Below are 15,599 nucleotides of genomic sequence, written 5' to 3'. Positions count from 1 at the left end.
CCAGCATGATGATAGGGGGAGTCTGATGAAAGTTAGAGCCAGAGAAAGATCCGAGTACATAATTCCAGGAAGAGTTCCTGAAGAAGACCGATTAAGAGTGAAGAGTTGTCAATGTTTGAAGACTCTCACTGTAGATTCCGTCAACATTCAAGGGGGAGTCTGTTGGTGCAGTTGTCTGTCGACTACATCTTAGTTCGAGTCTTAGGTTAGGGCTGTTTGTATCATGCACGGAAATCGAGAAATAATGATTTAGTAATAGTTTCGCTTAGAGGGACATAGTGGAGGTTTCGTTTATTAGTCATTGTAAAAGTTCCGCTTATGTGTCAGGTACACATAAGCGAAACCATATGTCCTATATATAGGGGTCATTTGAAGCGAAACTAGGAGGCAGTTGTGTTGTGTAACAGCGAAGCCCTGCCGAATCGTCTCCAGAGCTTGTAACTTGTTAATAAGTGCAATAAACAGAGACAAATTAGTGAAATCAAGCTAAACAAAGACTGAATCAATGAATTCCGCCTCTGATTCAGTCTGAGCACTCTTCTGATCGACTCGTCAGGTCGTCTAACGATCCTACACTTATGCATGGAACCAAGGGTGTGGCACATAGCATTCCCTCCCGCTCAAAACAATCCTTGTCCTCAAGGATGTAATCGGGAGATTCTCAATAATAGGCCACGGCGGCCGCCACTCGAGTCTTCCGTCCGCATTCGGAGAAGTTTTACGCCATGGCAGTTGCCACTCGATTTTTCTGGTTGCATTTGGTCCGGTCTCGATAGATCGCCAAGGTGGGTGCCATTCGCGTCTCCTTCTGACACCATGCGCGAACCCCATGATTGGCTCATCTTCATTTGTTGCAATCTCACATCCTAACTGAACCCAACTAGTTAAGTGTACTTCAGTTGTGGAAATTGCAATTTGAATTTTTATCACGTGAGACTTTGATGCTTCTAGAGGTATTAGATGAAAAGGGTAATGCACCACATTTTTACACCGAAGGGCACGAACAAGTTTGGTGACCGGTGTCGGAGATGAGCATGGTGCAAACAGGCCAAGGGGTGGCGATGGTTTTAATGTAGGTTGTATAGGAGGGGCGGGAACTTGTGTCATGGGTTGGAAGGGTGCAAATGGTCGAGTTGCCGCCGCGGGTTGTGGGGTTGCAGATTGTTCAAACGCTGGTACGGTTGTAGGTGGATTGAAGTTGGTGGAATTTGGAGTGGCGGTTGTTGGCGGTGTGGCGGCGGAAGGTAACGGCAGCGCTAGAGCGAAAACTGGTGTTGGAGGTGTATTCGTTTTAGGGGCTTCCCACGCTGTTCGAATTGATCGAAACTCGTTGCAAAGGGTTTGCAACTGAGACTCGAGTTTCGCAAGCGATTCGTTCATCCATTGATAGAACTCGGTTTCGGATAGAGTTTGAGCAGCTGTTGATGCATGGAATGTCTGTTGACTACGTCTGCATTAGGTCTTAGGTCAATATAGGTCAATATAGGGTTTAGAAAGTCAAAATCATGAATTATGTTGTAGGTTCGCTTATGTGAACATATGTTATAGGTAGGTCCGCTCATAGGGTTCAAACAGGTTCGCTTATGTGTCATTCAGGTAGGTTCGCTCTTGTGTCAACCTGGTAGGTCCGCTTTTATGTCAGTCCGTATAAACGAACCTACTCACACTATAAATACCCGATTAGTTGTACGTTGGAGCGGATCTAGGAATTTGCTTGTGTAACGGAACTCTGTCAACTTTACTTCAGAAAGCAATAAAAGAGAAGGAATTGAATAGGAAAGTTGTTGTAACTTCATTTACGTTGATTCCGCCTTCGTATGTGAAGATGAACGTTCTCTACTGACTATTCAGGGTCGGAACACGGTCCAACAACAGCCATAGGTCCGCAGGTGGATCAAGGCGGCTCTGATACCACTGTTGTGGTTCCAACAATTTAATTGTTGGCCAAAGCAAAAAGAAAGAAACTAGAGAGAACTTGGAGATTTAGAGATAGTTTTTAGATTAATTTTCTGCATATCATTCTCCAAACCAATAATCCTCTTTTAAAGGAAACAAAATAACTAACACCCCACTACTTCCTAATCCTACGTAAAATGAGAATATGGGCATTCCCACTATCTATTTATTCACATGCTAATTAACATAAACTTATAAAGAAATTATAAAGAAATTAAACTTATGCATGGAACCAAGGGTGTGGCACATAACATTATGTTGCTACAATTTGTCTTTATTTGAAACAATGTATTTGGTTCTAGTCATTTATGAAATTCATGGTTGCAAAAATCGTGACTTGCCGGCGATTAATCGCTGACTAGTCGCTAGTAGCCCATCAATTGAGTAATTTTCAGCTAATCAGTAAAAAAATCGCTAGTCGGCCTAGTCGGCCCTAATCGGCCCTAGTCGGCCCTAATCGTGACTAGTCGGTCGAGAAAAATCGGGAAAAAACAAAAAAAATCGGAAAAAATCAGAAAAAATTGGAAAAATCAGAAAAAATCGGAAAAAACACATATTCCGGCCAAAACCTCCCAGATTCTGGTCAAAACTTGTCCACTTAAAAAAATTACATATAAAAATATATGTATATATGTATAAAAACTTATAATTATACATAAAAAGTCCGATCCGATTATTCTCGAGTAATCCCGAGTAGTCACTAGTCCCTACCTCACCGACCCGTTAGCGACTAGCGAGTTCTCTAACCTTGATGAAATTTGATTTAAAATATATTGTCACAATTAGTGTTGTGATGCTTTTAAGCGATTTGTTCATCTCATCCCGATGTTTCCGCCAACGGTTGGGGTGTGACATCATCGGGGAGTGACACTAGGCGAATCAGATTGCTCAAGAGAATCCATAACAACTATATTGCGACAGTATTTATTACATTTGTTATCCTATACTAACAATCAGTACAATCACATAAGTTATCACAGATTTCTTGCCCTCTCGAACAATACAAATCCGACAACCTAGATTTTAGCTGAGTTTCTAGACTTCCTAGCTTGATTTGATGTAGACTGCGACTAAACCTGAAACATACCTTAAAACAACGTCAATACAAAAGTATTGGCGAGTATACAAGTTTTGATAGAGTAGCGTAAAATAGTTAAAAGTGCTGCGAATTACCAAATACATAAACGAGATACCTTAACACACATGCATATAAGACCGATACTACCAGCTAAGTCGCTCGAGCTGTGATTGCGATTGCTATTCATCCTAACTAGACCCCGTCGGGTGCTATAGTACTATACTAGTTAAGGCGGGACCTCGCGAGTATAAGTCCTAAGACATATGTAACTAGCATCACGTGTAAATATGCATAACAGTTATTCGCAATTGTTAAACAATTTGATTGAATAATTTGTTTTGATACTTTGATGAACGTATGTTACAGTAACACCCCAAAAATGGGTTTGTTAATTATATTAACTTAACCAAAAAAAATAATAAACGGGTAAAATACCGTTAGTGGTAAAGGTAAACCCGGTAAAAAAAAATTAAATAGGATTTAAATAAATAAACCAAACCTAATATAAAAAAATGAATGAATAAAAGCTTTCGAGGAAATAAAGGTTATAAAAAGCCCGAGTTAACGGGGCCTAAATAAAATGAATTATAACCTCCCCGAACTCACTAAGTTAACTAGGAATGTTTAACCTAGTTAACAAGACAAAATATTGTTGAAAATAAGTAGGTTGTAGCCTACTTACTAATTAACAAAACTTGAGGGGCCAAAGCTAAGACAACTTAAAAGATTAATTATTAAAAACAAAAAAACAAAACACACACACATTGTGTTCATGAACGACCAGGAGAAGGGCTCCCATGGAGCAAACCCTAATTCATACTAAATGATCAAATTAAAGCTCAAATCAAGACCCAAATCGATGCATGAACATGTATAAATGATCACCTAGTCAAGGGGATCATAAGGTATGTCATAAAACCTAGATTGGTTGAAGTTGAAATGTGAGACAAGTATGTTACTTGCAATTAGGTTGTTGGAGTAGGATCCAAAGTTGAAATTGAATGCTATTGTGTGTTTAATTTCGTTAGTTATGATAAAATTATGAAGAATTTGATGTAAATTTACTTGTAAGTGATTAACAAGTAAACTAGGAAGTGGGTTTTGATTAAATAGTGAAGATGATGATATATTTGTGCTTAAAATCATCATAATTGATAGTTGAACCGAGATACTTGAACAATTTATAGGTTCGAGTGAATACCCATACACGACTTGAAATGGGTTTTTGAATGTTATGATGAAATCCGGTAAATATATTCATGTAACTAGGTATATGAAATCATGTTATCTACTAATTGATAGGTAGAACTTGATTATGTTAGGCGTTCGAATGAATGCTAGTGATATGACGAAACGGGTTTCACTTGTATATGAGAAACCCCTAGTTCGTGTGAAATGAATGAATAAATTAGTATTGATAATCACTTGAATAAGATAAAGTGTGGGAAATGTGATAAACTCAGTTAGAACCTTGGTTAAAACAGTGGCCTAAAGATAACGCCAACCGGGTAATTAAAGAATGCCTAAACTAGTTGATGAACTTGAATGTGCATTTTATATACTAATGGTCGTTTGACTTTTAGAAAGTCAAACTGACCAACAATATGATGATTGGTAATTTTTATAAACTTTTCGGAAGTTGTTTAACGTGGTTTTCGCGGACGTTTTGTCAACAAAATAGTTGTTGACAGCAAGCAGGTCCGTGTTTGCAGAAATTGTTTCAAAGCCTTAAACACTTAGTTTTGACTCAATATTTGGTCAGAAGTGGTATACAATATAAACGATGATTGGTAATTTTATAAACTTTTCGGAAGTTGTTTAATGTGGTTTTCGCGGACGTTTTGTCAACAAAATTGTTGTTGACAGCAAGCAGGTCCGTATTTGCAGAAATTGTTTCGAAGCCTTAAACACTTAGTTTTGACCCAATATTTGGTCAGAAGCGGTATAAAAATATAAATGATAATTGGTAATTTTTATAAATTTTTTGGAAGTTGTTTAATGTGGTTTTCGCGGACGTTTTGTCAACAAAATAGTTGTTGACAGCAAGCAGGTCCGTACTTGCAGAAATTGTTTCGGATCTTAAACACTTAGTTTTGACTCAATACTTGGTCAGAAGTTGTATAATAATATAAATGATGATTGGTAATATTATGTATTGTTAAGTGTTACAAATACAGGCAAGCGGAAAGTATGAGCATGTTTTGCCAAGGTTGGCGAAAGGTAATGCAATGTATTAAAAACGAGTTAATGTTGACCCGTGCCAGGTACGCACAAGGAATGATACTCTCGTGAAGGGTACATGTACCAACCATAATATGGATTGTGGTTGGAGGAAATAAGAGTTTTTTTGTTTTTTAATAAGAGTTGATAAAATTATAGTTTTGACATAAATACCCATAACAGGTCAAATAATTCGGTTTAAGAACCGGAAACTTGAATTCGAAGGAAACAAGAATTTTGAATAATGGATGAATGAATTGGATGGAAATATGTTTATAACTTGTTGTGAAACTCTCAAAACTAACTTTTATGTTGGTTTTGATTTTAGCAATGTCTTATGGAACTCCGGATGAGGATCAAGTAAGAAAGGAGAACCGAACACATGTCTCGAAGCTTCCTCAACGATCTTATTTTGTTCTAGTTTAAAAAGTGGATATTGTAAACACTTGAAATTATATTTTGGAATGTTTTAAATTATGTAAGAAGTTTAACTTGGAAAAGTTTTTGTAAGCTTGCATATTCGTATAAAATGCGTGTTTAATATTATAATATTGATTAATAGAGACGGGTCTTATAAGTTGGTAATCAGAGCTCATGGTTAAAGAGTAAAGTGTGTTCGGTTCAAAACTTGATCGCAAATCCGGTAAGTATATTCATATTAATGGTTTAGTATGATTAAAATGTTGTGAACAACACATAGGGTTATCGTGTAATACATGTTACACCAATCAAAATCGATAAAGGATAAATATAGTCAACGAAATTACGTGTGTTGACACGTATAGTGGAAAAGCCTTGTATTATAATACGGGCATTTATTAATGTCGAAATTACTAACTTTTATAAATGTTGTAGTTGAAGGACACTCGCATCTGAAGATAGCGGGAGTTTAACAAATGGCGGATCTGACGAAGCAACGGTCTAAAGTATGACAAGCAGAGCATGCTCAACAAGGACCTAAACCGCGTAACGATCGCGAACAAGATTAATGGCATGTAAAGCCCGTTAGGGCAAGCATTACCAGGTGCACGTTTTAAATTATTCGCACAAATAGTAATATGCAACAAACACGTAGAGAATGACGGTTGCATATATAGGATAGAACTTGGAAAAACCTGAATAGGATATCTATTTAGGATGAAGTTTCCAAGAGCAATTAAGTAGAAATAAGTGTTATTCACAATGATGAATAACAAAGCAATAACATGATGAGTTTATATGGAAACTTGGACGGGGGTAATTATCCAAGTGAATAATTCTTAATAAAATACTATTGAGAAATGTAGCAATCGCATTAACGAATGTGATTATATAATAGTTCGATAAAAAGAAAAGCATTTTATATGTTCAAGAATGAAACGGGTAAAACTCATAATTGTTAAATAGCAATTGAATAAAGTCTTGCCAATTTAAATCAATAATATAGAAAGAATAGAGGCGTTACTTACATGGGGTGTAATGTGAAAATTATAAAAAGGTCATGTGTACCATGTGTTGATCGCTTACTCTGGCCAAGTAAGCAGTGAACACATGATACCATGAACTTCTTATGATGGGCGCATTTACGTCCGATGTAGTAAGGACGGGGTGAATGGGACAAATTAAAGAAGTACCCAAACGGATCAAATAAGTAAAATATTTGATGATAAATGTAAACGCAAGTCGGGTAACGGAAACGTATCATATTAGAATAACGAGCCCGAGCGAAGGGACAAGCATCAAAGTAAATGAAAATACAAACCAACTAATGAGAATGCTAAGGCATAAGGGATAAAGTTTGACTGTCATAAGTGATGAAATTCACACAGACAAGTCAAAGGGGTAGAACAAAGAATAAAAGACTTGGTCGAATAAAAGCAATGAAATTCGCTAAGACGACCAAATAAATCAAAACGAAGTCTTAATGCATACCGGAAGGGTTGCAATAATAGTGACTTCGGTAAAATACCCGATTGATGGGTTGGGATTCAGAAGTATGCGTAAACCAAGAGACAGGAACGTGGATTAAAAGTTAAAAGACTCGGATTAAGAGTTATGACTAAAGGACGACAAGATTTTTGCAAACATAAATTTTGATAACTACGATTCAACTATCTCGAAGTTGAACAGGTCAATAATGTAAAGCGAAGAAATTGGTTGTAACTCCCCGCGTAAAATAATAACGGAAGATAAAGTTAGTATAAAAGCGATAGGTTTCGCTAAGTTAATCGAATGGGTTAAAGCGAAGAGATCATGAAAAGTCTAGTTGACAAAAGTGAAGGATTTCACTAAAACATTTAAACGGGCAAAAAAATGACAAAAAATTCACAATTATTTAAATTGTGTTACGTCACAAAAAGGACGAAGTCATTACTGAAATGACAACGGAAGTGGATAAATCCTTGGACGTAAATTCCTTGATGTGAGAAATTGACATGAGTTAAAGAGAAAACGTTAAACTAAAATTCAGTTTTAGTGAGAAACAATGTTTTAACAAATATAAATATTATGAGAGGAATTGGAAAACGAAAAACACTAAAAGAATGGGTGCAAGACGATACATTCGAAAAGAAGATTTTCGATAATGAAAAGTTTATATAAACTTAAACATGATGTGATGTGATCACGGTCAAGAAAAGTAATATGGAATATAACCACGTTATAGCGTGAACTATAAAATGGGGATAATAAAAGTTTGTAAGCCCTGGGAAGGCAAAGTGGATATACCTGAGCGATGGGGTGTAAGATAACCAGTGACTAATGAGTCTAAACGCCGAGATAAGTAATCAATAAAGATAAGGGACATAAGATGAAAGTAACGGCTCACGGGGCCTTACACGGGAAAAGCGCATACGCTTCGGAACCAAAAAGACATTACCATACTCTTCTGGTAAGATTATTGATTCGAGCAATGCTCAAGTAATTACCGAGACTAAGTCCATGGGGTTAAACCTAAAGAACTACGTAAGAAAGGTTTCGGGGACGAAACCTCGTTAAGTGGGGTAGACTTGTAACACCCCAAAAACAGGTTTGTTAATTATATTAAATTAACAAAAAAAAAATAAACGGGTAAAATACCGTTAGCGGTAAAGGTAAACCCGGTAAAAAAAATTAATTAGGATTTAAATAAATAAACCAAACCTAATATAAAAAAATGAATGAATAAAAGCTTTCGAGGAAATAAAGGTTATAAAAAGCCCGAGTTAACGGGACCTAAATAAAACGGGTTATAACCTCCCCGAACTCACTAAGTTAACTAGGAATGTTTAACCTAGTTAACAAGACAAAATATTGTTGAAAATAAGTAGGTTGTAGCCTATTTACTAATTAACAAAACTTGAGGGGCCAAAGTTGGGACAACTTAAAAGATTAATTATTAAAAACAAAACACACACACACAGTGTGTTCATGAACGACCAGGAGAAGGGTTCCCATGGAGCAAACCCTAATTCATACTAAATGATCAAATTGAAGCTCAAATCAAGACCCAAATCGATGCATGAACATGTATAAATGATCATAAGGTATGTCATAAAACCTAGATTGGTTGAAGTTGAAATGTGAGACAAGTATGTTACTTGCAATTAGGTTGTTGGAGTAGGATCCAAAGTTGAAATTGAATGCTATTGTGTGTTTAATTTCGTTAGTTATGATAAAATTATGAAGAAGTTGATGTAAAGTTACTTGTAAGTGATTAACAAGTAAACTAGGAAGTGGGTTTTGATTAAATAGTGAAGATGATGATATATTTGTGCTTAAAATCATCATAATTGATAGTTGAACCGAGATACTTGAACAATTTATAGGTTTGAGTGAATACCGATACACGACTTGAAATGGGTTTTTGAATGTTATGATGAAATCCGGTAAATATATTCATGTAACTAGGTATAAGAAATCATGTTATCTACTAATTGATAGGTAGAACTTGATTATGTTAGGTGTTCTAATGAATGCTAGTGATATGACGAAACGAGTTTCACTTGTATATGAGAAACCCCTAGTTCGTGTGAAATGAATGAATAAATTAGTCTTGATAATCACTTGAATAAGATCAAGTGTGGGAAATGTAATAAACTCGGTTAGAACCTTGGTTAAAACAGTGGCCTAAAGATAACGCCAACCGGGTAATTAAAGAATGCCTAAACTAGTTGATGAACTTGAATGTGCATTTTATATACTAATGGTCGTTTGACTTTTAGAAAGTCAAACTGACCAACAATATGATGATTGGTAATTTTTATAAACTTTTCGGAAGTTGTTTAACGTGGTTTTCGCAGACGTTTTGTCAACAAAATAGTTGTTGACAGCAAGCAGGTCCGTGTTTGTAGAAATTGTTTCGAAGCCTTAAACACTTAGTTTTGACTCAATATTTGGTCAGAAGTGGTATAACAATATAAATGATGATTGGTAATTTTTATAAACTTTTCGGAAGTTGTTTAATGTGGTTTTCGCGGACGTTTTGTCAACAAAATTGTTGTTGACAGCAAGCAGGTCCGTATTTGCAGAAATTGTTTTGAAGCCTTAAACACTTGGTTTTGACCCAATATTTGGTCAGAAGTGGTATAAAAATATAAATGATAATTGGTAATTTTTCGGAAGTTGTTTAACGTGGTTTCCGCGGACGTTTTGTCAACAAAATAGTTGTTGACAGCAAGCAGGTCCGTACTTGCAGAAATTGTTTCGGATCTTAAATACTTAGTTTTGACTCAATACTTGGTCAGAAGTTGTATAATAATATAAATGATGATTGGTAATATTATGTATTGTTAAGTGTTACAAATACAGGCAAGCGGAAAGTATGAGCTTGTTTTGCCAAGGTTGGCGAAAGGTAATGCAATGTATTAAAAACGAGTCAATGTTGACCCGTGCCAGGTACGCACAAGGAATGATACTCTCGTGAAGGGTACATGTACCAACCATAATATGGATTATGGTTGGAGGAAATAAGAGTTTTTTTTGTTTTTTAATAAGAGTTGATAAAATTATAGTTTTGACATAAATACCCATAACATGTCAAATAATTCGGTTTAAGAACCGAAAATTTGAATTCGAAGGAAACAAGAATTTTGAATAATGGATGAATGAATTGGATGGAAATATGTTTATAACTTGTTGTGAAACTGTCAAAACTAACTTTTATGTTGGTTTTGATTTTAGCAATGTCTTATGGAACTCCGGATGAGGATCAAGCAAGAAAGGAGAACCGAACACATGTCTCGAAGCTTCCGCAACGATCTTAGTTTGTTCTAGTTTAAAAAGTGGATATTGTAAACACTTGAAATTATATTTTGGAATGTTTTAAATTATGTAAGAAGTTTAACATGGAAAAGTTTTTGTAAGCTTGCATTTTCGTATAAAATGCGTGTTTAATATTATAATATTGATTAATAGAGACGGGTCTTACAGTTACACCCAAAATGTGATAAAAAGTGTTCGAGTATACTCACAGTCGGTGTTCAGCAAGTAAACACGACTTTGTTGGATTGAAGGGAGCGTGTCTGAGATTAGCCTGATTACAAATTGATAGCGTAGGCGTTGAGTAGTGCGCTAAACGGTGGCAGTGAACCAAGTGTCGGATGGTAATCCGATCGGATGGCAACCCGACCGGATGGCCACTCGATCGGGGGGCAATCCGTTCGGATGGTCATCCGATCCGATGGCCATTCGATTGGATTGCCACATTGCTTGGTGAGGATGTGTTTGTGAATGATGGTTGCCCTTTGAAGTTTTCGTTGTAGCATTTCAAAAACAGAGAAGTATCTCTACTCGGGTGACGATCCAATTAGTAGGAGACTTAGTGAGCACAAGTTCACAGCAGTTTGTCATTCGATCGGATTGTAATTCGATCGGGTGGCAATCCTTTTGGAACTAGCTATGTATGAATATGTTGAAAATTGTTTAAGGGATGAAGTTCAAAACATCACAGGGTCGGGTGGTCATTCGATCGGGTGGCAATCCGATCGGACGGCAATCCGTTCGACGTTCAGAACTTGAAAAGTTGAATTAAATAGTTTAAGTGTGGAACCAAGTGCAAGCCGATCGGATGGCTATCTGATCGGGTGGCAATCCGATCGGGTGGTAATCCGATCGGACGACATTCCGTTCCAACTGCCTTGATCGTCTTGACACTTGATTGCTTTGAAAGTTTGCGGTTTTGATCGAGACGATGTGATAACGTGCTAAACAACAGAAACTCCATCATGAACCAAGTCATCCGAGTGAACAGGAATCACCCTGGTCCGATCAGTTAACTGTCCGTAACGGTTGTTCATGCTTAACCCGAAATCGGTTGTCTCTTTAGACAGAATAAAATCTGGAACCAACACTTCACTTAGAATGAGTAGAAGATCAGAACGAGCTCTGATTCCATCGGTTTTGAGTGCATTGAGTGTAAAAGAGTTGAAAGAAAGTTGAAAAAGTTTCTTTCAATCCTTTTATCATTGAGGGTGTCTAGATCTATGCGAAATCATAGTGAAATCATGTGGATATCCTTCAGATCTGAGTTATTCTTGGTGGAATGAGGCCAACATTTGAAGTTCATAAGAACTCCATGATGACATCATCCTAGAACACCTCAAATCCATTGACTTCATGGTTAAAAGTTAAGATTCAAAGGTGAAAAAGATGAAGAAGTGTGTGTAGATCAAAGAAGTACAAGATTTGAGTTGAAAATTACAAGAATCGCGAGGAATCGAGAGGAAAAGCCCCAAAAGCGTGTTGGTCGAGTGAGAGCTGTCACATCACTTGAACAATGATGTAACAAGGGCTATTTATAGGTGAAGAGGAGAAAGGGTGATGGAGTGCCATGGATTGGATGGTCGTTCGATCGGGGGGCTGTCCGATCGGGTGGCAATCCGATCGGGTGGCAACTCGATCAGATGGCCACCCGATCGAGTGGTCACTCGATCGGTGGTCTCCGGCGAATGGCGTTTTGATGTTTCGTTTTGTTCGTTAAGCGTCGCAATAGTTTGGTTACACATTTTCATACCTATATTCATATATTTATTATAATTAGTCACATAGGGTCGTATAAATATCCATATTGCAAAGTTGCGATACAATAACCGAGTTTTGTTTCGAATATGCGTTCTCTACGACGCATCACGGCTATCGAGGAGGGTAGAATAGGTCCTCACTCAACATCATCGTTAGCGTTAGTGTGTGTGATGCGATGTGTTATAGCGATAATGTATGCGTAATATGCAAAAATACTGCGAAATAGCGATGTATGCGATATAGCTACATTATGATCCGAATCTCTGATGCTAGGCGTAACGAGTATAACGAGTAGTAACAACGCACGAACGTGCGGGTTGTTACAAGAGATTCCAATTTATCCACCACCGCCACCGGAGCTTTAAACAATGAAAAATAATACGTTGGAAGACTTTCGAGCACCGATTTGATAAGAATAACTCTGCCTCCTATGGATAGAGATTCAGCTTTCCACCTCGATAATCGGTTCCGAAATATATCTATAACCGGCTCCCAATTATTAACTCTATTCATGTTCGCCCCAACCTTGATGCCCAAATATACAAAAGGCAAAGCGCCTGCTTTATAACCCAACAACCTAGCTTTCAAATTCGCCACTTCATCCATAACCCCAACCCTATATACCACCGATTTATGGAGATTTATCTTTAGGCCCGAACATAAGTAAAAAATACGAAGAATTCGCTTTAAATTATCAAAGTTAAAATCCGACCATTCTCCCATAATCATTGCATCGTCTGCGTCTAATAGATGGGACAATACCGGCCCTTGGTTAGGTAAACGAACACCATCGAAAGCTCCAACCGAACACGCCTTCTTTATCATCCTGGAAAGAGCTTCCATGACAACAAGAAACAAAAAAGGAGACGCAGGATCACCTTGTCTAATGCCTTTCTAACAATTGAACTCAAAAGTCAGCGGGCCGTTAACAAGCACCGATGATCTCGTCTACTCCAAAACTCCTTTGACCCATTTACACCACAAAACCGGAAACCCCATTTATTCTAACATAGATATCAAGAAATCCCAGTTCACGTTATCATATGCTTTTTCGAAATCTATCTTGAACAGAAAGATCTCCTTATCAACCCGTCTAGCCCAAGACAAAACCTCGTTAATCATAAGAGGTCCGTCCAAGATATATCTCCCACCTAAGAATGCCGACTGACTGTCAGAAACAACCTTACCCATAATGCGTCTCAATCTGTTCGCCAAAACCTTGGAAACCACCATGCTAATAACACCAATGAGATTTATAGGACGGTAATCGACTAATCCCGTAGGATCCCTGTCTTCGGCACCAAAGTTATAAATGATGAACCGACTCCCATACCAAACTTCCCTTTGACATGAAAGTGCTGCATTAGCAGAAAAAAATCGTAGAATTAACAAAGTTAGTTAATTGTAAGAATAATGTAAATTCATGCATACACAAATGACAAACAATAAATGATGTCATCTAGAGATCAACTTTATTTGTACAATTTGTAGTTTGTAGCACTGGAGGACCCAGTAATTTTTTGCTGGGTGCGGAATATTTTTAAAGATTTTAGGCCCCTGACTATATAAAAAATCGGTTCATAGCAGATCGGGTCATGTAAGACAAAAGAACATTAAACAAAAATTTATATAATCATCAAAAACACGTCAAACATCATTAAAAACGTATTTAAAATTGTGCCCTACAGGTTTTCATTTTTTGAAATCATCATCTAGAGACACTAAACACTTCATAGGTTCATTACATTCTTACTCATGGTTACTATCACATATAAATCGCTCCATAAGTTCATAGAATAACACTAAACACTTAAAAAAAATAAACAGTCATGATCAACCATAGTCCATAATTTTCAATTTTATTTTCAAACATTCAAACCCTAGTATTAAATGTTGATTACTTGTAACTAATCATATAAACAAACAAAGCTATAAATAAAACAACAAAATCATTTAACTACAAGTCTAGAACAACCGAAAAAATATCAAAAAACATAAAAAGATCAAACGCTTTTATGTCTATATTTCTCCTAATCATCACATAAAACAAAAAAAATCAATAAAGAAATCATACTAGTTCAATATTGGAATTCTGGCGTAATATGGGTCAGTCTCGCCCGAATTTTGGTTTTTCCAGCAAAAAAAAAGTCGTCCAGCAGTGAGCAGTGACATCAAGTCATTGGGAGTTGTTTTCTTTCATTTTTTTTTTTTTTTTTTGCAAAATTTAGAGTTGGAATTGGAATGGGTGGATGAGTTTCGGATATTTTATTTAGTTCAAATTTCTTTGGGTTGGGTTTGGACTTGGGTTAATAAAAATAGATTGTAGATTGACCTTTGATTAGGTTAAGTAATTATATTATATATATATTATATATATATTAAAAAACAATTATATATTATATATCAAAATTCTAATAAAGAACTCCAATTAATGCCACATGGCAATACCTTCTACAATCCAATTTTTTTATTTAAATTTTATATATATATATATATTTGTTTTGTTTTGTTTTTTTATATTCAAAATATATAAAATCACGTTTATCTATAGATTAAGTTTTATATTTTTGTTTTGTTTTTTATATTCAAAATTTATCTACAGAATCATTATTTAAAATTTTGATTAGCTTAAGAATGCCATCTAAGTTGTCTTCTTTTTTTTTTTCATTTTTTTAGATATATTTTTCATTTACACCCCCTGATATTTAATAATTTTATCATACAGTCCATCAACTTTGGTAATGATATACTTAGCATCTCAACTTAAATAATGTTTTCCCTTTTATCGTTTTTTTCTTTTTGTTTTGACATAGCGTAATGTTTTTCTAAATTCCATATGTACCGTCATAAGTAGGTTAGTGTCGATGCTGTAACGAACTAAACCAATAATTTTTCCATAACATTTGAATATATCGCCATGACATGGTCTTTTTATTGTCGCATAAAATGTCCCTTAGTGATTTGCTTATTTTTATATACAATATTTTTTTTCCTTTTATGTACCTCTACTTTCAGCATCGACACTTGCACCCCATCGGCATTATAAAAACTTTGTAAAATGTCATTTTAATCCTCTCAAGTTTTACGTGCTTATTTTTGTGTTCAATTTCAGTTGGTCTACGTTTTGATATAAATTTTGTAGGGATACAAGTAGGCAGTATAAATTCGAGTTACCTTACGTTTTGACGGCGTTGCAACGCGTGGTACCATATTTTAATTTTTAACTTAAAAAAATACTATTTTACGTGCTTATTTTTAAGTACGTTTCGGTACAAATCTAAGTTGATTTATGTTCGACGCAATTTTTTTGAGCCAAGTCAAATATAATACGTTTTCATGCTTAGTTTTATGTGCATTTTCAGTTGGT

The 15,599-nt window shown here is 36.0% G+C and overlaps 1 long non-coding RNA gene across 1 annotated transcript; it reads left to right on the top strand.

Annotated features, from left to right (window-relative positions):
• Window positions 1–3,844: 3,844 nt before the first annotated feature.
• LOC110887224 lies at window positions 3,845–5,764 on the top strand. Its single transcript, XR_002563161.1, has 2 exons — window positions 3,845–3,939; window positions 5,583–5,764. It is a non-coding gene; the product is annotated as an uncharacterized LOC110887224 (long non-coding RNA).
• Window positions 5,765–15,599: the final 9,835 nt, after the last annotated feature.

This window comes from Helianthus annuus, chromosome 11 (genome assembly GCF_002127325.2).
Source record: "Helianthus annuus cultivar XRQ/B chromosome 11, HanXRQr2.0-SUNRISE, whole genome shotgun sequence".
Taxonomy (NCBI): Eukaryota; Viridiplantae; Streptophyta; class Magnoliopsida; order Asterales; family Asteraceae; genus Helianthus; species Helianthus annuus.
The sequence above is the reverse complement of the archived record's forward strand: the minus strand, read 5'-3'. Positions and strand labels throughout refer to the sequence as shown.